General features: G+C 42.3%; 1 protein-coding gene and 1 long non-coding RNA gene across 4 annotated transcripts in view; one reads left to right on the top strand and one right to left on the bottom strand.

Annotated features, from left to right (window-relative positions):
* Positions 1-24893, bottom strand: part of Egfr (epidermal growth factor receptor) — a 161705-nt gene that overhangs the window by 82143 nt on the left and 54669 nt on the right. The gene's annotated exons all lie outside the window — the stretch shown is intronic.
* On the top strand, positions 1015-22117 carry Egfros. 2 transcript variants are annotated; one of them, XR_003949851.1, is made up of 3 exons: positions 1015-1321; positions 12531-12740; positions 14122-22117. It is a non-coding gene; the product is annotated as an epidermal growth factor receptor, opposite strand (long non-coding RNA). The 2 variants fall into 2 exon arrangements; XR_003949850.1 differs by having other exon boundaries at positions 1087-1321; positions 14125-22117.

Here is a 24893-nt window from a genome sequence, read left to right as displayed (position 1 = left end):
TGCAAATCACTGAGGTTGATGTAAGTCAAAGTATTTAGGCTGATTTTAACCTGTTCCTGCTCCTTCTTCTGTGCTCGGGCTATCCAACGCTGAAGGAGATGGCCCTCGGAAGAGTGAACAACCTTGAACACAACAATTCGAAAGAATACTTCTGTTTTGTTGTTTACTCTGTTTCATAGAAAGACTATGTCCAATCCAGGATCCTCCTCCTCCTCCTCCCCCTCCTCCTCCTTCTATTTCTCTCTCTCTCTCTCTCTCTCTCTCTCTCTCTCTCTCTCTCTCTCTCTCTCCCTCCCTCCCTCCTTCCCTCCCTCCCTCCCTCTCCCTCTCCTTCTACCCCCCTCTTTCTTTCTGACTCTATTCCCATTTATAGAAACATACAGACTAGAAGATATCGTGGACATTATGTCCAAAATTTTATACCATGAAATATATTATACTAGGGAGTATATTATGTGCAGCTTTAAATAATGAGTTTCACAAATTAAACAAAAATAAAAACCTTAAAAGGTCTTTTTGGAAACCCTTTGAAATTCTCTTAAGAATTGTAAGATTCTTTCTTGCCCCACAATAATATCTTAGAATGTTTTACTTCTGCGATGAATGCTCATATGTTTTGGAATATTTTCCCCATTTATCCTAAGCCTGAAAGCACTTTCAAATCTGATTAGCTGGGTGATCATGCTCAATGGAAAAGGTCTTTTGGCCCAGACACTGCATAGCTGATGTGCCCCACCCACCAGGAAGGAGCTTGCTCCCCTTTTCTTTACAAAGCGGTCTAGAACTCTGTCAGTGCTCTTTGGAAAGGAGGATGCTTTTCTTTTCGTTTGCTGTAGACTTTCACAGGTCAGACTTCCATTGCCAGAAAAGGAACACAATCTAAGAGCAGTAACCTGTCTTAAATTTGTCATGGGAAACCCAGGTTCACACCTAAGCACAGAGCGAGTATCACTTTAAGAGCTGACATGCTATCCAGTCTCTCTGCAAAGGTAACTTTCTGACTAACAATGAGTCACATGGGAAAGCAGGAGGCCACTGAATCACTGCCTTAGAACCTGCCCTGTCTTGCTTCAGTGCCGTCCCTGACACAGGATTTGCTTCCAGCCGGCAGCTAGCATTGCCACTTCAGAGAAAGGCCCTTGTTTTTTATTTATTTATTTTCAGGATCGCGAGGCTCTATCCCAACAGCAAAATTTGCTTAAAGCCAATTACCTGGGAACCCATGCCAACACTGACAGATCTTTCATTCCCCTAGATATACATTTTTTTTTCTAGCGAGAACCTTTGCGTAGTCTTTCGGAGAGAGTGTGAGCACATGCAGGTAAGCTTTGTTTGGGTCACATCAGTACGTTGGGTGGAAAGATACGTAAGCAGCTTTGCAGATCTCATAATAACTCTTCTCTATGCAATAATATGTGCCCTGTCTAAGTTCCATTAATATGTGCGCTGTCTAAGTTCCAAGGTGAGGGAATTTATGGCCAAATAAGGCAACCTATCCACCCTGTGGACCTGTGATGTCTAGCTTATTAAATGCTGTTTCTATTGCTTTCTTTGCAGCCAAGGTTTATCATGCTATTCTATTTTATTATCATGACTATGCAAAGTTTCTCGTTAGAAAAAAAATTGCACATCTAGGGGAATGAAAGATCTGTGAGTGTTGGCATGGGTCCCCCGGTTATATCCTTCCATCTACATTTCTGCTTTCATCATTAAAACACAAGCTTCAGGACCTTGCCGCCGTGTTTCTATGACAAAGCCGCATGCATTTGGTATGATTGTTGTCCACTGTAGAGGTCAACGCCATTGGACTTTAAGTTGCTTGTTGGACCATCATATTTCTCCTCACTCACCATCTCTTATACCAGCACCAGATGAACTCTGAAAGAGTTCCACAGGAGGGTGAAGATGCAGCCTCCTCCCCATCCCTCTGGTCATAGCACACAGCCCTCAGTTCTTTCCACTGTTATTCACAAATCTCAAGCACTTGATCTTCGTCCCTCTTAACTACACATTATCAGATTCTACAAAGCACTTCATATCACTTAACAATAGTCTTCACTTCCCACAGCTACCCACAGAAGCTGGCCTCACTACATAAACATGCAACATTGGGAGTGCTCATTCAGGCCTTTCAAAGGAATGTGCCAAATATGGGAGAATTGAAGACACGACAGGCATAGTACGGGCTATCCACACACCCAAATACAGGATATTATCAAAAGAGTTAGCTAGATTTCTGTTTCTGCAAGAAAATATGCACAAACAGTAACAGGAAGTTAAAGAGAAAAAAAATAAGAAAATTTCTAGAATTTAATTCTGAAGAACTCAGCTCTGAGTTACTTTTCCAATGTGTGATTCTTATTTTGTTGACATTTTCCTTAGACAACTATTCTCATGCTATTTACTAAGCAAAAATGAGGAGGTCCTATACTAATTTTGAGTTGTGGGATGTAAGGTTATATAAATTTTAACACTGTCATATTTTTCCATAATTTTTGAGCTTCTATGAAGTAAGCATTACTTTGATTGTCAAAAGTAAACAAAAAAGAAGTGGTCTCACTTGTGGAAAGGACAACTCTCTGCTTTGTCCTAGATCCTCACCAGCCTTCTATGGACACACGAGACACTAGAGGAGTGTTCTAACCCGCAGTATGAATTTGCATTAGTTTCTGGGTCAGGGAAAGAGTAAGTATGGCCTTCCATGAAGCTTTAGTCAACCACAGCTGCTAGCCTGCCTGCCTGTCCCCCAGTCTTCCAAGTCTGCACATAACAGAATTCCTATAGATGACAAAAATATTTTTTAACACTAACAGCTTTTCAGGTGTCTTATGGAAAAGTGAAGACAAGAGCATGATTGAAGATTTTTGTCCTTTGAATGAGTCCCAGTGTAACTAAGACTCCATTTTGGAAATTCCAACAACTCCAAAGGAATAGAACTTTTTCCCTCATTTCAACTTTTGAGGATAAACACTCAAGAATACATATGTTTATATGTTTCTAAGAAGTCTAATGGGAAGCAGGGAAAATGGTGACTTTTTTTTTTTTTTTGGTAGCATGGACTGTTCACTAGCAGGTTTTTGAATATTGACACTTTTATGTAAAGTGCAGAATCAGTTCCATGTAATCCCATCATTTTCCTTAGTTTGCAAACCATTTATTTTACAAGCAGATTTGTCTTTTTATCAGTTTGTACAAAGTACAGGGCAAAGAGAGACAGATAGTGTGGAGTGAGGCCGTGAGATGCTTCTGCTAAAAGCTGCCTTGCAATTGCAAACACACATATTGCTCAGCTGGCAAATCTGTGGCCTTGTGAATTTGGAAGTCAAACATTCTCTGAAGTCGAGGGAGTCGCTCAAGGGCTCCATGCAGCACGGTCTGGGGCTCTACTGTGGGACAGCCACAGAACCGCTGGGAGGTTTATGTTCTACTTGTTCCTCAAACCTTGCTAACTTCACATCACATTTTTATGTTGCTTTACAGCCAACAGTGCACAAAAAAACTATTAACCATAGAACCAAAACAATAAGCTGTTCATTGGTTTTACTGCACAGGTGCTATAGAAAATCAAACATAAAAATAGGTGTATGTCATCGAATAGGTGAGTGTCATAGGAGTTTTTCTTCACTGAGGAAATGATTGCTTTTGCTTATCATGTAGGTTACAATGGATATATATATATATATATAGTCAGAAATAAAAGATGGGGAGGAAGAAGAAGCAATGGGCAGGGAAGAAAAGTAGCAATCCTCACACCATGGACTGTGTAAACCATGATGTTTGGGTTTCAGCAATCACACGCTACCAGCTGGGCTTTAAACCTGGTTTACTGTACGAGTGAATACTTCTCCATACATAGCTATATTAAACAATGTTATAAAAGCAAATTTAGCAACACTTGAGTCAAGAGTTGAATACAATTTCATGATGAAAGGCTAAGGTTTTCCTTGAGATTTTTAACAAGCTTAGTAAATACCAAATTTAAAACAACCTGAATATAGAGGCATCTAAAAAGTTAAAATGCATTTTTCTAATATTTAGATATCATATGATAAGCTATCATGCTATGGTAGGATGTAACAGTATTCCAGATTTTGGGGGGGGGGAATGGCTTTGAATCAAAGAGCATATTTCAGATTAGTACATTCATCGGATCCAGCCTCTTTGATGAAATAATTGTTTTGGTGCTAGGGAGATGGTTCATCAGGTAAAAGCATTTGCCAAGCAGCCCAAGATCTGAGTTCCATCACCAGAGCATTCTGGGAACCCATATAAAAAAATCCAGATGTGATAGCACACATCTGTAATCAGATCTGTCCATTGATGAGATAGGAATAAAAACCAGAGAAGCCCACGGGCCAGCTAGCTGGGAGTGTGCGCAGTGGAAACCGTCGAGGCTCTGTTTCAACAAGGTGGGAAGTTAAAGTCAACACCTGAAAGTTGTTCTCTGACCTGCATACACATGCCATGGCAAGAGTGTATGCATACATGCACACACACACATATGCATAGGCATGCATACATATGTATGTGCTCACACGCAAACATCAAATGAGTAAAGAGAAGCAGACAGTTTTCTTTTTCAATAGTTTTAGTTACTTTGAATCTTGACACAGAAGACTAAATTGCCTTTAACTCTATGATGACGAAGCACACCTGGTGCCTTTCCAGATGTATGGAGTAATATAAAGAAACATAAGAATCTGGATGAACAATCATAAGACATATCGGTGCTCAAGGAAACTGGTCAATTTCACTCCAAGGAGCAAAGCTCTTTATGATGTAAGCTGAAGGGAAGGGATGGGTGTGGCTCACCCGAGGGAATCCTTGGAACTTCGAGAAAACAGAAAGGGTTAACAGTGATTTTGGTGTTTTTGGCTAGGGATGACACTGGGGTCCATTTATGGGGTGCAGATAAACTTGGCAGGGAACTCCTTAGCATTTATGCTTCTGTGTTGTATTCTACTAATTATAGCCTTGTAGCAAACAATATTTCTGTCAAGGCTGGGACACATATATTGCAGAAACTGCACATGATTTTATGGCCTAGTGATGTTTCAGCTGTCAACTGTACAGTTTGTGATATTTGCACAATGACAAAATACAGTGTCCCTGGTTTTAAATCACTGACAACTGCGTTAGGTTTGTAAACATCTTAGAGTTTCCCGAGCACCAAGTGCTCAATTCCTCGTGCCCTTTGGAACAGCCATGGCATGGGTTTCCCAGTGGCATCTTTCATGTGCAGTCCATCTGCTCTTCAGCCTCAGGAACTGCATACATCTCAGTCCACTGGACTCTCAGCACATGGCATCAAACAGCACTTTACAAAACTCTTAATTTTGTTTCCCAATAGGAAGATGTCAGCCCCTCTCATTTTATGCTTTGAACTTCTTGGCATCCTACTTCTTTGTCTACTCAATAGATGATGTCTTTACCCAAATAGCCAAATGTAGCTGGGACTAAACCTCAGCATCAAGAAACAGCACTGAGAACAGGTTATATACTGCAACAGTGTTTAACGTAAGTCGTCATCAGACAACCTGGGTCCATTTTTACAGTCCATACTGGGTGGCTTCAAACCCTGACCAGCATGTTGAACCTTTGGCCCTCAGATTATTCGCAGCCCCATGTAGCTGAAGGCAGTGAAGAATGCAGTTCAATATAAAATATCCTAAAAACCATTATGGGTATAGAAGGTTTTGAGATTTTTTTTTCTTCTGTAGCTCAATAGAGAGGTTTTTAAGCAGGCACTTTGTGGTTGATGGCATCCTTTTGCAGGGTTAACAGTTTGGCCACGTATGCTACGATAGTAGTGAGATGGTCAAATATGCACCAATTTTCCCTGGGGTTTCTCAGCTGTGTCCCTGATCTGCTGACAGGCATCAATACTGCACGAGTTGTTCCTGTTAAGGAGGCTTGGAATAGTAGTGTCCACTGTGAACTCACAGAATCTTCTAGAGCCTGGTTCTCTTTGATTATGTGTGAGTGTTTAACCAGAAATTATCAGAGAATCCTCTATAAGCAGCTAAAAGCCATTTGAGAAATATACTAGCTGACAAAACTCCTTAAAACAAGTGAGAAAAAAAGTAACTGCAAATGAGCTGTGCAGTTTTATCAAAAATGCTTGAGGCAATCAAGCCACGGTCTCAGTTGTTTCTCTCTGGGTGAGCTTTCTCAGTTGTTTTTAGCCATGAGCCACACCAATTTATGACATTTTTATGAGGGAGACACATTATACTTGACCATTATATCTGGAGACGTGAGTCCTTAAAATAAAATCATTGCTAATAATAATAATAATAATAATAATAATTTAAAATAATACTTTAAGTTAAATCATACTTCAAATTATATTAAATTATAATAAAAATTATATTAAAAATTCTAAACTCAGAGTCAAACTTTCACTGTGTGATTTGTCTTGAACAAGGTGTCACTGTAGTGTACATTGAACATATTTGCAAAAAAAAGATAAAAAGGGACAGCAATTAATATTTCCATTGCTGAAAAGTTACTGGCTTACTATTTAATTGGATTAAACAGCTTTCTCAGTATAGCTAATCATCATTCTATCAAATGAAACCAAGATGCCAACAATGAATAACTATAAATCACGTTTCCTGACCCAATGGCCTATGCTTATTTTACTGGAATGAAACAGAAAAAAATAATTCAAGATTATTAACATGGGCAGTTTTTGAGACAAGGTCCACACTGTAGCCCAGGTGGTCCTGGAAGTCATTATGCTCACTCTGTAGCTCAGGCTGGCCTCACACAGACAATAATGTTCTTGTCTCAGCCTCTTCGATGGGGATTGGATGGGTGAGTCACTACAGCTAGCTTACTGTTCACTTTTAGGTGAAGAAAGTCAAATTCTCTCCCAGAGTTGCTGGTGTGCTCTTTGTTAAGTGGAGGGAGCAAGTGGTCCCATAGAGAGGCAAGGCAAATGAAGGTATAACACTGGCATTTCTCCACTGAAAATATTCATTATCACTGACAAATTGTTGGCAATGACAAAGTACTATGGAGCAGGAGTCATGATGGGTCAGGTAACCTCAAAAGACAGGCCCTAAAGTTTTTCAATTCATAGATGAAAAAATGAGGCTCAAGGGAGTTCATTTGTCAAGGATGCACCAACAAAACATGATGGATATTGGATCAACCCAGCCTATTTTAAAGTCTATGTGTCTAGGTAGTGGAGAATAAATTGGAGATGCATGGACTAGGGTTTCCATTCAGGTAGGCAGCTTAGTTTCTATGGGGCCTCGGGAGATTTAAATGGCTTACACTATACCCGAGTTCCTTTGTGGTAAATAGCCCATATGCCTTTTTGTAAAGAGGGCTATTAATGAAAACTCAAAGCCCATAGAAAAGTGCCCTCCTGCAACATAGTAAACATTTAATGAGTGCTTCCTATTGTTGCTAGCCACAGGTGGTCTGCTCTACTCAACCTTACAGAAATGTTTTTCAAAATGAGTGCACACCGTCTGTTAGTGTGTGTTCCGTAAACTGAATTTTTAGTCAGATCAATATTTTTTTCCTCTGTTTTTTTAACACAAGCACAAACACTCTACCCTTTGTATATAGAAAAATAAAAATTAAAAAAAATGCCAAGTAATGTTATTTTGATATAGAAAAAAATACTATGTTACTTAGCCAGATAAGTGCTATATTGTAAAGGAGATGATGCTTTGACTGGCTGAGCTCCCAGAAAAAGCAGAAAGAGCTCCAGTTGACTGTTCTTGTGCAGTTTAGCTTGGTGAGTGAATGCTACTTGAGAGCAGTATTTTGGCTGCCTTTTCTTCTGCTGTGCAGACCAAAGAGGGGGCTAAAGGGAAACAATCAGACACACAAAGGCTGGGAATAAGCTGGCCCAGTGTTCCTGGGGTTAGCAAACCCACAGGTATGACTTTCTGAAGTACCTTTCCAGGTTTATCTTGGGGAGAAAGGAGAGAGTCACTCACAAGCAGGAGTTGTATATGAGGTGAAAGAAAGCAGCATTCTGAATTCTGGAGAAAGAGCCTGAAAAGTGGCATGTTTGTACAGTTGACCTAGATAGGAATGAGAGGGGAATGTGGCTTTCCAGGGCCATGGAGTGAGGTTATAATGTCAGTCTTGCAGGTTTTGATTAATATACTAACACATGTATGACAGGCTTTAAGAAAATGATTACCTGTGTAAGCAAAGACACCACCAATCCCCGGGGTGTTTGCAAGACCTTTAGCTGTATGCAAAGGTGAACTAAGAGGAATCAAAGTTACTGAAAAGCACTGTTCAGCCTGAGGCCATCCTACAACACCCAGAATGTTGCAGAATTGCTGTCAGGTCACTTTGTCCCATCTTCAAACAGGGTAAGAGCTGCAGATAAATATCTATCTGATGGGAAATAGAAAAAAATATAAGTAACTATTAAAACTTGATGCTTACACATTTACAGGTTAGTTACTAGTATATCAAGCAACCTCAGAAAATGCAGATTATGTTATTGAATTAACTTGATTCATTTTGGAGTGGCATTACAAAGATGGCAGGCAGGCCAGTGCACTAGCTGAAGCCAGCAGTATACATGGATGCAACCTTTTAGCCTGTCTTCCAATTCACCGGCACTTTAAAAGGAAAACAGGAGACTGGAGATACTGGGGCCACTGGTTCAGATTTCTCTATCATGCACGAGGTCCTGGGTTCTACCCACAGGACTGAGGTGGAAAGGGGGGTGCAAATAGTGTTGGAAGGGGAAGCAGTCAAAATGGCGGCGGGTGAGAGGACTTCACAGATTGACCCCAAATTAAACACAACATGGTAGTAAGAGGTAGCTGACTATCACACAAGTGCTTGCATGGTGCCACAGAACTCTGCTTTCTTTTCGTTTTCATCAAGGTTCAGTAAATAAAGCTACAGACAACATCAAAAAGAAGTGTGTGGGGGGCTGGATGACAAGGGCCATCTGTGATGATCTCGGAAGTTAGAATGAAGAAGTGATGATAAAGTTTTATTGATTTTAAGACGGGTAGATAACAAGTGTTTACCTCGGTCACAAACTCCAGGAACACAGGTGTGTGTGGGGGTGGACGGATGCAGGCACTTCTGCTGGGTTATAAGTAGCCACTAACCCTGCTCTGAAGGCCAAACACACTTTCTAGCAGCTCTGGAACAACATTTTAGAACAAAGAGTATTGATCCCAAGGATGTGGGGAAGATGAAACTCAGTTTTCAGAAGAGAACAACCAGTTGTCTTCAAATTAAGCAAGCACCCAAAGGAGGAAGAGGGGACAAAAACAAACCAAAAAACCAAAACAACAACAACAACAAAACCTATATGCCAGAAAAAAAGGTGACAGAAAGACCTAGGAATCTTTAACAAAGATCTTAGGGAAATACCAGCTAGCATTGGGACTGGTCATGGTTAAGTTGCCTATCAGAAGTATTGAGATGAACTTCATGGCTCCCTTCCTTTTGGTCCCCCCTTTCCTTCCTTCTTCAATCAATAATGATATGTATTAATTAAGGCTCAGCTGTTACAAGTGAGGTACAAGTGAGCTCTGGTGGCTGGCTTCTGGGTTGCAGGGTGTGTAGCATCTCCAGGGATGGAGTGTGTAGATCACACTGAGGCAGCAGCATCCCCAGGAATGGAGTGTGTAGATCACACTGAGGCCCTGGAAGAAGTCAGTGCTCACACATGCTTACTCTAGAGAGAGCGGAAGTGGAGGTCCCCTTTCATAGCCATGCATAACCGCAGTTATGAACACGATTCCTCTGCAGTAAACAGCTGTGGTGACTAAAACAATTTAGACAACAGAAGGAATGGCAGGAGAGAATTTCCTGCCGGCTTTTCTCTCTTCTGGGCCCTGACGCCCACCTCAAAGACTGCACCCAGTCTCAGAGGACCTGGCCCCAAAGATGTTTCCAAGATGTAGCTAATGCAATTGTTTACAGGGAACAGCTGTCAGGGAGAGGTTGCTGTTGTGTGTATAATAACACAACTGTGACTGCAGCAACCTTATGACTATGAGCTCATGAGTCTTCCAGGAAGCTACTGCCTGTGTGAAATACTTGACATAATTAAAATTGGAAATCTAGGTCAGCCAGACCCCGGGGTAGTTTAGGAGACGGCATTTGTGAGTTCCTAGACCTGTCCTGAGCGTGATCAACTATCTAGAGAAGGACTGTAGTTGAAACTGGAGGGCATCACCAGCCTCTGTTCAGGGGATTCAGGGGAGGTCCTAGAGAAGAAACTCTTGGACACTAGTCTCTCTCAGTTGGACTGGTTGCAGAACAGAACAGGGAAATAGGGCCTTGGTGCTTCTAGGCCCAGAGTCTCAGAAAAATTATAAAATGAAGGAAGATCATAAGCTGGGCATTATGAGTATGCCTGTTTTCCCAGCTCCTCCAAAGACTGAGGCAGGAGGATGATTTGATTCTAGGAGTTCAGGACCCTCATAGACAATATAACAATATCCTATATTTGGGCTGGTAAGATAGCTAAGGATAAATGTGTTTGCTATCAAGACTGAAGAGTTGAGTTTGACCCTCCCAAGGTTCACATGGTAGAAGCTAACTATTTCTTGACAGTCTTCTGACCTCTTCATGGGCACCATGGTATGTGTCACTCACTAGACATGCACAAACACACGTGCTATAGAAATAAATAGAATGTGATTTTAAAAGTTTAAAGGATTTTTGTATCAAAAAAAAGAGAGAGAGAGAGACAGAAAGAACAGGCAAATGTAAAATGTCAGATAGCCTGTTAGTAAGCACAGATGCACGTTAACACATCTATTCTGTTTCTGAGATCTTAATTGAATACATTGGTTTGTCTGAGTTTTCATTGATAGCACTAATGGGAATGGAGTTTTTGCTTGTTTCCGAACTCCACATCTGGTCAGAGAAGTCTGGGAGGGGTACAAAGGGACACTGTGAAGTTCATATCACACTTTTTGTGGGAAACAGACCCTGAGAGGGGGCACACAAGGCAGGGGATGCTGCCTCTCCATCTTTTGAGGGCTTGTGTGCAGCTTACAGCCTGGTGAGAAGAGACTGCACTTAGAGGAAAGGCACAGAGGAATGGAACCACTGTTCATAGTTAGTACTTTGACAAGGTTGCAGGTGGCAGCAATCCCCACTGTCTTGACTACAGATCTAAAACCAATGAAGCACCTAGAGCTCTTTCCTCCCATTCTCGGGGTTCTTGCTGGCACTAGGAACTGGGTACACTACTCAGCCATGCCAAGATATTGTTTTACCATCTCACAGAGCACTCACTGTCATGGCTCACAATCATTCTGACTTTTAACTTTCAGAGGCCAACTGTAACTTCTAGTTCGTAAAGGAATGTACCACTAACAACATTGCCCATGATGTGGCTAGAAACAAAACAAGTCAGATGTGACTGCTTGCCCCAATACTGGCATCTGTTGTGCAATCAGAAATCGCTGTGTAATCTAATGCGACAAGGGGAAAATGAAGCTCAGTGGTATTGTGGGAATGGGGTCACGATCTGCCTAATGCCAGGGAACACTAGAAGGCTGTGCAGAGAACACTGCATCTGCGAGTATGACAGCAGATGGGAGAGAGGACGTTCAAGTATGGTAGAAGTGGATTTTCCCTTTCTCATTGAGTCATGTGAATGGAGAGTAGAACAGATAGAAAGAACCAGCGTTTATTAAGACCCAGGAGCACAGGCTCTGCTCTTCTGTCTCCTCCTGGATGCTCTTTTGTCCACAATCAGGCTGCCTGGGACTTCTGCTTAATCTGTCACTGAGGGAATCTGAAGATTTGGGGGAGTGAAAGTTCAAACTGTTTAGTAAACTGGTGCACAGATAACACTCACATGGCTTCATAATTCACCTACTATCTCAACTCCTCTCTGATTCTTTTTAACAAGTGCAAACTTTGATTCATGAAATCGCCACAGGGTTGATGGGTGGGTTTGCCTGGGCTTGCTTTGTTCTTAGTGATTAGTGATAGTTTAATTATTTTATATTTATGTCATTGAATGACATGTTCTTTGAAATAAAGTTAGGAAAGTGGATCTCATGGAGAGTGGGCTGACTAGAGCTGGGTGTGGGAGAGGGAAATGGAAGAGGGAAGGAGACTAGGCAGAGATGGATAGAGTTGCATGTCTTCATCAAAGTTTATATTTATAGCACAGTGTCTTATATAAAACAGCTACAAGGGAAGACTTTATGTATTTCAGTAGGAAGAAGTGGCATATGTTTGTGGCGCTGCATGCAATAATTACCCAGTTTGATCATTAGACAATGTACAATACATTGCAGTCTATAAATCTGTACAGTTATTGTGTCAATTTAAAATAGAGAGGTGGAGGGGGAAGGGAGGCAGATGGAAAGGGAGAAGCAGGAATGAAGAAAGCAGGAAGTGAGGACAGAGCCCAGTTATGTGGGCTGGAGTAAGGCACAATTTCCCTGGCTTGAGCATCCTCGCAAGCAAAAGAAAGACAGTAAAACAGCAAATGGAGGTTTTCCGAAGAATGGAGGAAAAATAATTACACCATGTTCATTTCATTTCTTTCTCAGAATTACACTGGTTTGGAGCACGGTGTGTTGGTCACTATCCAATGAAGGCAAAACCTCCAGAACTTCAGGAAGGGGTTGTGAAAAAAACTCACCACCCTAGAGCTTTGCCTGTCTCAGACAGCAAGAATCCTCACAAACAACCTGGAGAGTAGAGGCCACAGAGGACAGACACAGTTACGAGAGAAAGCAGCGGAGAGGTTTCTGTTCTGGGTGAGCCAATACATTTCCCCTTCCCAAGTGTGGTCCTTTTGTTTTCCCTAGTGTTTCACAGCTTCCCTGAAGTTAAACAGCCTAGAATAGAACATTCCGTTTAAGTGGGCGGCCCAATGCTGTTTCTTTCATGAAGAAGCAGAAGAAATGAACAGAGGTTCCATAGACAGACCATGTGATATTCCCACCATACGTGTGAAGTTCCAGTTCACTGCTGCTGGGTATTAGCTATGAACACACTGATACAGTCTGGCCTGCGTCACAGGAAGGCCCGTCATTACAGAGTAGCCCAAAAGTAACAAGACAGGTATGACGGTGACAGTGAGAACATTTCACATAAGCTCAGAATGAGAGGGACGGGGGCTGAGAGTGAGGAGATCTGAAATCCTGTGGTACTTACTGAGTCTCAAATTAGCTTGCTTTGCTCTATTGTTGAAGAACAGGGAGAAATAAAGATCTGCTTTTCTCTAGTGCATGCTCTCTCTCTCTCTCTCTCTCTCTCTCTCTTTCTCTCTCTCTCTCTGTGTGTGCATGTGTAGCTATGTCTGTATATGTGTCCCTATGTTTACATGTGACCCTTTGAGATGGGTGCTAGTTCTTCCATTGTACAAATTAGGAAATGGAGGCTCACTCACACAGCTGTCCTGTGCTAGGAGATATGCGTGTAACAGTTTCTTGTTGAAGGATGAGCCAAACTGCTTCCGTGTGAGGAATCCTCTTCAGTGTGGCCATATGTAAGACAGAACCTCAATGACTGGTACCATCGCTGGACATTAGTTATGTAGCCTCTCCCCTTTAGTCTTCAGAACCACCTAGCATCATTCTGCTTTAGGGGAAAGGTGGTTTGCACTTGAGAAAGGGCAGATGACTGGAACTGGCAACTCTAGCCACATAGGAGGAGAGGTAACAGTGGGGCAAAGGGCCTGTCATATTTTGTGGGGCCTGAAGCTTGTGCAACAGGAGATAAACAGAGGGAAGTAATAGTGGATTATAGAATCAAGGTGCACAGTATAAATGTATGAAATTTTCAATGAATTAGTAAAAATAATCTTCAAAACTTGTTTATTTTGAGGTCATGTTAAGGATCCTAGCCTTGGACACAGAAATGAAAGAACTCAGAGGCACAAGCTTCTTTAGCTGCTCAGCGTCCATGTGTGCTCTGCCTTCAAAGATAAGCCTCCCCCATCCCCCTCTCTCCCACCCCTTCTCTCTGTCTCTTACTCCTCTATCCCTCCCTCCCTTCTTCCCTTACACTGTCTCATTAGAAGGAGAACACAGATAAAGAACCCAGAGATAAACCTGCCATTTTATACTATTTACTGAGTCATAAACTTTAACTCAGCACACATTTCATTTCTAAGTTTTTCTTCTTTCTTTTCAGCAGAATCTAGTCAACTAAATCCCTGAAGCTTGTTTCTCCTCAGCTGATAAGCATGATGGAAGGCACAGAGCCAGATGTTCAGGGGAGGAGAGGCACCGTGGCCATGACCACACCATCTTTCCCGCCAGAAGGTGACAGTCCTCAGTTACCAAGAACATAAGACATTCCTGGCACGTCTACACACCCAAAAGCCCAGAGATGCCTAAGGAGCTCATGTCATTCATTCAGGTGACTCAATTCATGTGTCAAAGACCGTCTTCCACCTGGAAGAAAGTTGCGAAAGGACATGAACAACAAGCTGGTATTTTCACCCATCACAATCTCATGGGCACTAAGACAGGGCTCGTGGGCTCTCCCTCAAAACTCCCAGAGTTACTTTGGGCACTTCATTTCAGTCTTTCAAAGCAGAATTCCCATTGATATGAATCATGGTTTAAGATGTCCGAAGATGCTTCTGCTAGATTCTTCTGTGCTTTTCTCATTTTCCAAAAATAATTGCTCCACTTGCCAAAGAGTAGGATCTGGCCAGATCCTGTGAAATGAACCTCAGTTAAAAACCCGTGATTCTACAGCAATGAAGATGGACGGGAACACACCGAAAGCACTCTATATTTCTTTTCACCTTCATTTTCTTCAAACTGATCCAAGATGAGCACATGCGTGTGAAGCCTGAAAGTCTGGATGTGGCCATCATATTAGAACGATAAAAGAAAAACTAGCACTGCCCCTATTCGCAGTACACACTCTGGGTACACGGTCAGGCCCTACATGTACTTATGGCTTCCTGGTCTGTAACCCTTAGTCTACTGGGTAAGCATTCTCCCAAAAGTAGTGTGCTCACTGTCCAGATAAGTGGGCTGTGCGCGCTTTCTGGTGACTGCACATCCTCATGGGATGTGCTCGTCTCCCAAATGACTCCTCCACATCTGCGGATACACCTACATAGGCAGTTGCCTGCAACCCACTGCTCAGGAAGGGCTGACAAAGCAAGCCGCAGGAGCTTGGCATCTGCGCAAGGCAGCTGCCTCTTATGACTGACTGGGCTCTCTCCTGAGGATAAAGAGCTGGATGCTGGGTTAAGCCAATTCATTTTTCTCCCTGTAAGTCAGTGGAAACTTCTTTCCACGGATTCATTTCCAAATGAAGGAATGTTATCACCAGATGTCACTCCTTCAGGATAAACATATTCTTCATAATAGGGAAAAGTGGACCTCACGGAGCCGATCTTGGTTCTGTAGAATAGGTTTTATTTTTTTATGTCTAACATGAGTTGCACTGCGGGTTTTTGGTAGATATACTTCCTGTCTCACACATGGTTTTGCCATCATTTTTAATAGAACTGATATTTTATAAAGCCATCTGCTTCATGTCCATTGGCACTTCTGCACCTCCAAGGCCTCGACAACTCCCAGAGCTACCACAGCCTTCAAGACAAGATGGGGGAGACAAAGGACCAATCTTAACCCCATCCCCGTTCCCACCCACAGGATGGACAAGTACAGCACCACCTTAGGGAAGATGTACAGAGAATTGCACTCATTTCTCCTACTCCCTAAACCAAGAAGACAGCACTAGCTTCCAGCTCAGAGTTTCTATTAAAGTTTAAACTGAGGGACTAGAGAGATGGCTGAGTGGTTAAGAGCAAGGACTACGCTTCCAGAGGTCCTGAGTTCAATTCCCATCAACCACACGGTGGATGACAACTATCTATAATGGGATTCAATGCCTTCTTTTGGTCTGTGTCTGAGACAGCTACAGTGTACTTATATAGATAAAATTAATTAATTATTTTTAAAAAATCAAAATTGGGAAAAACACAGCATTTAAAAGTTACTTGGTCTTATTATTGTTGTTGTTATTGTTTATAGGCCACAGATATACTTAGAAATGACTATTTCTAAATAAGAACTTTTACATCACAGAAGTCCAGGAAAAGTTCAACAGATGTACAACACAGGAAGGAGAAAATTTTCCCCTTTGGTTCCCATGAATGAGGACTCAAACTTGCAAAAGAGAAACTGACCTAAGATTTGAACTTACTTGTGGTCTTCTATGTGAATAATGGTGTTTTGCCGTCAAGGCAGGATATTGCTCAGGCTAATAACTCAGAATGCAGTGGAATTAAGTAGACCAATACAACTCCAGTAGAAAACAATCTTCATTTTTGAAAAGCATACAGACCAATACAAAGACTTTAGAATTTCAAACATAGGAAAAAGAATTAAACAAAAGACAGTGCAAAAAAAAAAAAAATCCAAGAACGCTCATCCTGGGAAAAGCATATTGAAATGCCTAATGCCAGCTTTCGAGAGCGTATTTATAGATATCACTGGACCATTTAGCTCATCTGTGTTTTAGCTACTGGTTGAGGGCCAAGACACAGAAAAATTAGCTAAATGAATGTTAGAATATCCTTTTAGTTTAGACCCTTCTTTGCTTTTAGGGTCTGTAGGTCAAACTTATAGTCTCAAGTATTTTCCTACTGACACCTCAGCACCAAGGCTGCAGTCTTTTATTTAAAATAGAAAGGTACAGTTGGAACATTGCACGGGTTAGGACAGGATGCACAGAATTAACCAATCAAGTGAACTCTTTAGAGATGAATTCCCAGACATTGGAACTTAATGCTTTTATCTGGTTATTCTTTTGAAATCACAGACACGAGGCGTTCTCCAGATCCATAATCTCAAACCCTATCTCCAAACAAGCTAGATTTTAGCAATGAAATCAAAACCATACTTATCATCTGCAAAGGGCTAGAGATACTTTGCTGGTGTCTCCTCTTGGCGTGGCTGACGCAACAACAACAACAACACAGTTGTAATTAGACCAGCACAGTAATGACGTCTGTTGCCTCCATGCTTGGCAACATTTGATATTGCAAGCTTGTTTTGACCCTTGAAAAAAGGTATATAAACTTGATTCCTTCCATGCTTGAGTTTTGTATGATGACAAAAACAGTTTTTCTCCCAAACTCACTTAAACAATAACAGGGATGGTGGTAGGAAATGTAAAACATATCATGTGTGTGGGTGGGCACAACTTAAGGGCATTAGGCTCTCAGTTTAGATTTGATTTGCCAGTACCCTGCAGCATGAAATAATAAGAAGTTGGAGCCTGAGTGTGGCCTCCTTCAACTGCAGGGCTCTGTATGAGATTGGGGTCACAGTGACACAAATCCCAGGGCCATATCAAGTTCACAGGGAGCCTCCTGAGTGCTTTCCTAAGCACTGTAGACCTCAGCATTGATTGAATTGCCAGCCCAGATAAAAAAGAAAGAGATCTGGGAAATGAAGTTTCATCCCCCAATATTGAGCAGGGTTGCATGAGACACCTGGTAACGTTCTCTGAAAATGATTAAGGGCTGCCCACTTAGGAGACAGGACATCAGTTTTGTTGGTTGGAACAAGCTGCTTGCTTTTTAATGATTTATTTTTATTTTATGTGCCTGGGTGTTTTGCCTGCATATGTGTCTGTCTGAGGGTATCATATCCCCTGGACCTGGAGTTACAGGCAGGTATGAGCTGCTGTGTGGATGCAGGGAATTGAAACCAGGTCTTCTGGAAGAGCAGCCATGTTCTTAACCACTGAGCCACCTCTCCAGCCTCCAGAACTTCCTTCAGGAAATAGAGTGGGGTAGGGATTAGTCATGAAGCTTAAGGATTTCAGGGAAGTACGGACTTAATAAGGTGTCTTCTCCAAAATCTAACAGACACACACTCAGATGACACAAGCGCGCGCGCGCGCGCACACACACACACACACACACACACACACACACACCAAACGCCCTCTGCAGAGCAGGCACCTTCATAGCTGCTTAGCTGCTGCTTGCCCCCACTCTGGGGCAGACTTAAGAACAAAGTGGGAGATTTTGTTACCCAAATGATGGAAATTTTGATCTCCTTGGCTCTGTTCTGTAGCAGGTGACAAGAAAGAAGTGCACATACCAAAGGAGGCTGGAGGGGACACAGATAACCATCTGCCTCCTCTAGCTATTCCTTTCCCTCACCTTTTGTGTCTGCTACCAGTCCCTCAGCCCACACACCTCTCTCTCTGCATGAGGAACTACTATCATCAGGCCCTTTCAGGATAGTCACTGTTATTTTTCCCATTACCCAGATCTTAATAGCCTGTTACAGTGCAAGTGTCTGCTTATCTGGCTCTTCCTCCTGACTTTGTGATGCTTTTAGAGCAGACTCTTTGCTTTATCAGGACTAAAGTATGACTGACTAGTGATATGGGTCCACACACCATTTAGGAACAGAATTTAGCTGTTGCTGAGGTCAGATATTCAAATAGTAAACAGTGACCCACACAGGGAAGAAGCATATATACTTTTAAAACTCACATTTCAATAAAAAGCTTATAAACCCAAGCCTGCTCTGTGTTTTATAAAATTCCAAACTAGGGTCTTTAAAAATTGAAATGCATTGTTAAGTTTTTCAAAGTTAAAAAACAAACAAACAAAAATCCCAAAACAAAAATTCTTTCTCCTGCATGTGTGAGTATTTCACAATTCACTGCTCTCATTCTGCAAGCCAGCAGGATTGTTGTCTACAAAAGATAGATAAATAAAACATTAAAAAGGTGGGGTTTTTTTGTTTGTTGTCTTTTTTTTTCTTTTGTTTTTTAAAGATATACTTAGGGTCTGGCTCAGCAATTAAGAGTATGCATGGCTCTTGCAGAGGGCTCAAGTTCCAGTCTTGTAGCCCTGTCCAATGGCTCACAATCGGTAAATCCAGCTCAAGATGATCCAGTGTCCTCTTCTGGCCTCTCTATCAGTGCATATACTGTCCACTCACAGACACATACAAAGAATTAAAAATAAAATAAGTCCTTATAAAGCTACATTTTAAAAGTTTTATTGCTTGCAAAAGACTCTTTCCACGTGTGAGGCTTGCCATAGCTTGCATCCTGGGCCCCTGGTCAAGTTCTGGCCTTTAACTGAGGTTTATTGTGGGGATTTTAAGAAACTAGATGATCTTTCAAGTTCCGGGGTTGATGCTTTCACTTAACTGTGTGATTTCTGACATCTAAAGTGCTTTTCTGTAATTTTACCTTTATTTAGCACTTAGATCAGAATCTTAAGTAAAACAGAACATTCTAGAAAAGCTGTATATTAAATACCAAAGAAAGCCTGCTTCTGTGGGCTGAAGGGACAGTTGCCTAGAAGTATTTCTTGGTTTTGTAACCTGAATTGGTGGCAAACTCCTAAGTTGGCCTACACCTCACTGTGCCGGCAGTTTTGTGTCTTAAAAGTATCTAAAATTTCTTTTAACAACAGAGTAAAGGCATGAGCATCAGAGCTGAGAGTGTCTGAAAAGGCCCTGAGACAGTTAATAGTCAGCATCAGCAGAGATGTAGCTGGGCTCACAGAGAAAGCCTAATGGAGGCAAGGCTCCGAGCAGTGGTAGGAAACAGGAAGCCTGGAAGCCCAGAGATATCAGAAAGCACCTTGATGCCACCTTGCTGCTAAGGAACACTGGATCCAATACACAGGAGAAAGGTGAGGTGTGTGTTTAGCTTTTATAGATCATGGTTTAAACACAATACACAAAAGGATGCTTGTGAGACAGTAGTGTCTATGTGAACCAGACTAGTTGAAGATGATGCAGTTAAAGTGTGGACATTTTTAAAGTGTGATAATTGTGATTATAGGAGAAAAAAATCAATGTTGAGAGATACATGGCATGAAGCATGTAGGATAAAATGGCGTAATTTCTTCCATCTGGTTAGCTTTGAAGAACTTCAGAAATGCAAGCACACATTGCAGAAAGAAAAAAATATGGTGATTTCAAGTCTAGATGCCTATGACAGCATCTGTGAATAATTGAAAATGAGAGCAAAATTTATGAAAAGTTTTTGTTTTAAATATCAGTCCCTTCCCTTTTAGGTGCGACCTGTACATCCTGCTTAAGTGTGCACAGGAGGTTTGTACAAACAGGGCCACTTAAAGGGCTGGTGCACTAGCTAAAAAATTCCAGAACAATCTAGGTCCCTGTTACAGACAGCTGTGTGGAAGTTGGGGCAGCCACTAGATAAAGGAAGCTGATTTATATATACTGCAATTGGGAAAAGTCTCAGCTAAAGCGAAATTGTATGAAAAATAAGTGTCTAACAATGTGCATCACATAAACTCAAATCTGTATGAAATATATTTAAACTGATTCTATTTTTAGTTTAAATATATTTCTATGTAACGTCCACAGATCAAAAACCTGGTATCTTCCCCAGTCCTGACAGTGAGTGTAGAAAGGGAAGGGTCTGAGAAATTATCCTTGGCTTTCTACAGTGTCTCTTTTTGAGGGGGGGGGGAGCAATTGTTGAACTTTACAAACGAAGAGAGGATATTTTTGTATCCTGTAATTAAAATACAGCCAAATAAATAAATAAATAGAGACAGAAATTCTGGCAGAGTGAGGGAACAAAAACAGAGGGACCCGGAAGGCAAGTCTGTCAACTTCCAGAGAGGGATGGCTTCAGAGAGAGGGAGGAAGGGAGAGAGAGAGAGAGAGAGAGAGAGAGAGAGAGAGAGAGAGAGAGGAGAGAGAGAGAGAAGAGAGAGAGAGAGGAGAGAGAGAGACAAGAGAGAGAGAGACAAGAGAGAGACAAGAGAGAGAGAGAGAGAGAAACATTTTAGTTTCATCATAAAGGCCTTTCATTAAAAAGACAAATGTCAGCAATGGGCTGATAACATGAGTAAACTCCATTAGCAGAACAGAGGAGGCTGCCCCCAGTAATCACAGGCAAAGTCAAGATGACTGCAAAGGTCGCATGGTCACTGGAACACCCCTGTAATTTGTATTGTAATGAACTATTACCTCAGCACAATCATGTGCCAGGCATTTAATTTACAAGCACAGATGCCTGGCGGTTGACTTTAAAATTACTCTGGAATTACCCCCATGGATTCTGAACAACTACCAGTGTGGCCAGGGCTTCATAATCTATAAGGTAGCTGTGCATTGCAGGCGTGGGGCCTGCACACTGGTGGATCTCTACTGATTATGCTGTGTGCAACTCTGTTCTAAAGCTTCCAGTGGCATCCTCCTAAAACCTGCCACCCATCTTGCCTTTAACGGACTGCAGACTCTTCCTGGGGTCTTCTGGACAAAGGGGCCCTCCCCAAGTCTACCCTACCTTCGATCAGCCATAGCTGCAGTAGAACACAGACTGGAAAATAAAATGATTTCCTTTGCTTCTATTTCCCTGGGAGCTCTACCATCTGTTTCCACTAAGGAAAGAAGCACAAAAGAAGGGAGGATACTACTTTCTGGGCTGGAGATGCTTCCCTGAGCTGTGACTCAGGTCTGCCCAGGGCAAGAATATGCCAGGGAGGCTGGCCTTAACTGGGTGCGTGCTTGTTCATCCAGATAAACCAAGTTGGGAGGGTTCCAACCTGTCACAGCACCACAAATGGCATGTTAGAAAGACTGAGCTCTCTTTTCCATCAAGGTTGGAGCTTATTTTTGCTTCTAGGAATCACAAATCCTTGGTGCCGATAAAACATTTTACCACACGTTGTAAATGTTTTGCATGTGGGCCAAGCTTTGGTGAGAGAAGGCTCCTGTTTTTTCTTCTGCACAGTATCTATGGCCAGAATGCACTTTTCTGAGAACCGTCTCTAACCATATAACCCCAGTAGGTAGGTACCTGTATGACCAGGGATGCTCTGGTGCTAAGTGAGCACCTTTACTGATGTTGGCCAATTCAATGAGATATGATGAGTTAAGAGGCTGAGCACTAGAGCCCAGAAGCTGGGAATACCCAAGATACAGGTAGAGGAGGAAATGGTTCCCATCTGCACACGCACAGTGATGACAGGTTGGGGGTGGGGTGGGATAGGTTGTGTTTCCAGGTCTCAGTTGCACAGTGAAACAGTAAAAAGGCTAAGTAAACTCTGGCCATCAGATAATGGGCCATTATAACTCTGGATGACTTCCTGAATAGTCTAAAACATGGCTTTCTCATTTCCTGCCTACAAGACAAAGATATATTCTGACAGCGCTGTGAGCAAAGAGACACTGAAGGCTGGAGCTGGTCTGGGAGAGCGAGCAGGCAGCAGCCAGTCCCTAGTTTGTGCAGTCAGCGTCTAGCTGGACCTACCTGCCGCACAGCAGGCCAGGGACAGACAGCAGGGCAAGGAAATCCAGGCACAGAGGTGCAAGGGAGAAAAGGGAAGGGCGAGCCACTATGTAGCCGCTCCCATTAAAACAGAAAACTCTGCTATGCTTGGTTTTAGTCCAAGCTCCTGCCAGGAAGGAGCTGGCTCACAAAAAAGCCACAGCTTCATTTTTTCCCATACTCAAGTCTTTCAAGGGCTCGATTCCTCTAAGCTAGCAAAATCATCCCCCTACCTCACCCCTCACCATGCCACGCCTTCTTCCTCCCTTTCCTCCCATGTCTCCCTCCTTCCCTTTCTCTCCCTGACTGGCTCTTTTAGGTTACCACAGACTTAAGAGTGTGTAGCCATAACCTTGTTAAGTCTCCGAGTGTCTGCGTCTGGCTGTGAGAATGCTCTGGTTTGAGATTCCCAACCACTAGGTCTGTGAAATGACCAGTGTGGGAACCAGGAGGCAATGAAAAACCCAGATAATTCATTTTTAAAAGTCTCTATTTCGGGGCCTGGTACACCTTAAGTACTTGACACATAGCTACTGTAATGCTAGTATTAGCTTTTTAGACTATTTCTGAGACATTATGGAGAAAAATATTATCAGCTATGGGAGGGAATACTCCCATTTACAGAGTGCAGCAAAGTGGAACAAATATACAGGAGTCATGGTGGGGCTCTTCGAAGACCTAGCATTTGAGGCGGCCAGTGCATGTGTAGGTCTAAAGCCCGAGAGCCTTTCCTGTGTGCATGCTGAATCTCTGGAAAGATAGATGGATGCTTGCAAAGGCATGCAGAAGACCAGAACTGTGTTGAGGTTTTGGAAAAATCAAAGGAGCTTACATGAATGCCGCATATTTGGCCACCTAGAAAAGCAAATGGCTGACTATAACCTCTGAGACATTGAGTCTCATACTGCTAATGACTAAGCCATTAGCTACAATCTGATAGGTGCCTTCACCGTTTTCCACAGGGAACATTTGTGGAGCTGCTTACAGTTCGGCAGGATGATGGTTGCTGGAGGAGCTCTCCACTTCTGAAGGTTATGATAGCCTGCCTTCTGCCTACTGCCTACCTGAGGCAGAGGATATGCAGAAGGAAACGTGAGACTCATCCTGGATTTGGTCTATCTTTCAGGGGATCATCCTCTTGGTTAAGTTTTTGTTTACTTAGTCATCATTTTGTGTCTGACTGCTGAAGACATGTGGCTAAGCTCCTTTGGGGTTTAGAGAAATGTTTCATTTGGAGAACCTCAATGGAGGTTCACAATGGGTGGACATCAGAGCCTGATGGGTTCCTGAAGCCTGCACACCATTGCTTTCCTTGGAAGGCCAAAGTCCAATACATCAAATTCCCACCTCAGAGCAGCCTTTCAGACATCTGATGACAGCTCTTACAACATCCTCAATGGTTTAGAATGTAAACATCTGTCAAGGCCCCCACGCTAAAGCCTTTCTGTTGTATATTGTTGTGCTATTTTGAAGTAGAGCCTTGTGAAAGGAGGCTCATTAGTGGTGGCCCCCTTTTCTGTTCTCCCTTTTGCTTTATGGCTACCATGTACATGGCTCCTGCTGTTTGTACTTTTTCACCACAGGCCCAGAAGCAACTGAGTGACTGAGCTTGGATAGAAACTTATGAAATTGTAAACCAGGACTTCCTTTGCTTTCCGATGCTGGTTTTTATAGGTATGATTCCTCCGTGGCATAAAGCTGAACGGTGAGCCTCCTTAATTTTCTCAAAGGCAAGCATCCCAGTTCATGGTTACATTGTGATTTCTTCCTAGTGACTTCATTGTCCTCTGACCATCCCAACTTTTGACATCCCTATCTAGCATAGCCTCAGAGTTTAACACTACTAAGACACAGAATCTGGTCCAGTTCACATTTCTGGCTTATCTCAATGTGACTTGACACAAATTTGTAGATAACACTCCCAGGATTAGTCAGTTAAAGTTTTGAAATGGTAACTAAGGTTCCACGTGAGTTAGTTTTGAATTAATGGTAAGTTTAATCTGGTTGGGGTTTACTTGGTCAGATGGGAAGAAAAGGCTGACCAAGGCTTCCTAGAAGGAGATACTTCCCATCAGAAAGAAGCTTTTAAAAGCAAGGTCTCATCCCTACGACCTCAAGAAACAAGATTCTGCCAACAGCCAGAATGATCTAAGGGAAGAATCAAAAGTTCCAGGTGACCCCAGCCTTGTAAGACCCCCAAGGACACTGAGAACAGAGGCACCTCTTTGATTATACTCCAGATAAATATTGTTGCCTTTATAACAGTGATCCATTGTGTACTTCTCTCACTACACATTTACCAATAAACTGTATCTCTGATGGTTCCAGATTGCATCTGCAGCAATCTCTCTGGACTGTGGGAGGCCATGGTGGAGTGAGTCAGAAAGACGATCCAGAGGAAACTGTTCCTGGAGGTCAAGGCTGCTTTGTTAAGAAAGATAGCCCAGTGGTTTTTATGCCTTTTAGAAATCAGCTCTGGATGTCTTAACGATGTTGGGGATATCTGCAGGGCTAATACCATCAAAATCAGCCTTTAAGGAGTGTGTAAACTTTTATGTGTTGTGACGTGAATTATTTTAATAATGTGTGCACACATCTTAACTCTGGTACATGTTATTTGGAAAGAGGGTCTTTGAAGATACAGT

This window comes from Mus musculus, chromosome 11 (assembly GCF_000001635.26).
Source record: "Mus musculus strain C57BL/6J chromosome 11, GRCm38.p6 C57BL/6J".
Lineage (NCBI taxonomy): Eukaryota > Metazoa > Chordata > Mammalia > Rodentia > Muridae > Mus > Mus musculus.
This window is presented reverse-complemented; position numbering and strand designations above follow the sequence as displayed.